At 36.6% G+C, this 2,130-nt stretch overlaps 1 pseudogene; it reads left to right on the plus strand.

The window, feature by feature from the left end:
- The first annotated feature begins 1,038 nt into the window (after nt 1–1,038).
- Nucleotides 1,039–1,347, plus strand: LOC110305345 (annotated as a pseudogene).
- Nucleotides 1,348–2,130: the final 783 nt, after the last annotated feature.

The raw sequence follows: 2,130 nt of genomic DNA on the forward strand, positions 1-2,130 counted from the left end.
CACTCACCTTGTAGACCAGGCTGACCTCGAACTCAGAAATCCGCCTGCCTCTGCCTCCCAAGTGCTGGGATTAAAGGCATGCGCCACCACGCCCGGCTTCCTATCTAACTTTTGTAGAGGGACTTTAATCTAGCTACATGGCTACTCTGGCAAGGGATCACATCCAAAGGCCTTCTAGGTCCAAGTGATAAAGCTAGAAAACAGGCATATATTTAATCTTAGCAGACAGAGGCAAACTGGTCTCTGGTTTCAAGGCCAGCCTAGAAGAGAGCTAGTTTCAGATAAACAAAAGGATAGATTTATTCGTGTTGGTACACACTTGGAAACTCAGCACTCAGGATACAGTGGCCTTTCTTTGAGTTGCAAGTCTGTCAGTTTGGGGTCAGTGCAGTGAGTTCAGTTTGTGAGTCTGTAATTGAGTCACTGAGTTGGTGGTAGTTCAGTTTGTGGAATTCTGAGGCAATTTTTATCAGGACAGTTTTACAAAGATAGCTTTCAGAGAGAACAAGCTAGACACAGTGAAGACAGAATTAAGCCACAGAATGAGAAAGAGCCAAAAGGTTAGAACAGAATGCCAGAGTTAGTTTGAGGCCATGCAGAGAAATTCAGTTCAAAGTCAAGTTTGAATCAGTCAGCTTAGAAAGAAGTTTTCACCAGAACATCTGAGTTGAACCAGCTAGCCAGAGTTCAGAAGAAACTGTTAAGGGTAAACTTATTTAAAAGTAAGCCTCTGAAACAACAATTACATCAGACAATTGAAAGCTGCTATTACAAACTTTCATGTTACAAAATAAATTTTGTTTCCATATTACATGTAAGGAAATTAAATTTTGGAATCATTTGCAGATTATGCAGAAGATAATTCATAAGTAGATATGGAGTACAGAAGATTTCATGGAATATTTGTTGACATTAGCCAATCATAATTGATTCTAAGGCAGTCTACTATTATTATTGCAAGAAAACATGAACACATATGTCTTATAAACACTTTTCCTTTAAAATTGCATTATGAGGCAGAGTCTGGAGGCCCAAGTTATGGTTGGACGAGCTGTTAGGAAGCTTCTTCCACTCTTTGACAGAGTATTGGTTAAAAGGAGTGCTACTGAAACTGTAACCAAAGGTGGCATTATGCTTCCAGAAAAGTCTCAAGGAAAAGTATTGCAAGCAAAATTAATGGCTCTGGAGACAGGCAGGAAAGGAAAGGGTGGAGAAATTGAGCCTGACAGTGTGAAAGTTGGAGATAAAGTTCTTCTCCCAGAATATGGAGGCACCAAAGTAATTCTAGATGACAAGGATCATTTCTTATTTAGAGATAGTGACATTCTTGGAAAATATGTCGACTGAAATCACTGTTGAAATGGTGTCCCATGGAGCTGCGCATTCCACTGATGTTCTGAAATATTTCATCATGTAAAAAATTTCCATGCCTCCCTTTTATAATAAATGGTTGATGCCTAAACTGGCAGCCATTTTCTCCAACATTTAGTTTCACTGTACTGTTACAAACATTTCCAAATACAATGATATAAATGAAAAAACAAAACAAAACAAAACCCTGCATTATGCACATGACCATTGTTTTCCTAAGAACTTTTAAGAAAAACTATGAGGAAAACCCAGTTATGTTCCTTTTCTTGTTTTAATGTCAAATTGGATGTATATATTTGTAGTAATTCAAAACACTGAATATGAAAAAATGTAATATGCAGAAATCACTCAGTGTAGGAGCTGATACAGATCACTTCTCAATAAAACACAAACTTGTGATCTTTTGCTTTATTAAATTATTGTTTTGCTATATTTTCTCCACAAATATGCACTGTTACTTATGCATTTAGAATGTTTTATCACTCCTAACATTATAGAAAAGTCCTAAAAGTTGCTTTCATGACATGATTCTTCTTTTCATTGTTAAGGTCAAATGTGTAGGAGCATTAATAGTGTTACACATGGACCTGCATTAGTAGCTACAAGAAATAGCACTGACCTTTCTCTTTAACCACTAGCTTAGTTTCTTGAAAGTGGCAAAATTTGCATGAGAAATACTGGTTTTCGTGTAAAGAAATAGCCAATTTATAAATAAAAAGTTACTCTTACTTCATAGATGAAGTTTCCAATCAATAGGTC

Source organism: Mus caroli, chromosome 1, assembly GCF_900094665.2.
Source record: "Mus caroli chromosome 1, CAROLI_EIJ_v1.1, whole genome shotgun sequence".
Taxonomy (NCBI): Eukaryota; Metazoa; Chordata; class Mammalia; order Rodentia; family Muridae; genus Mus; species Mus caroli.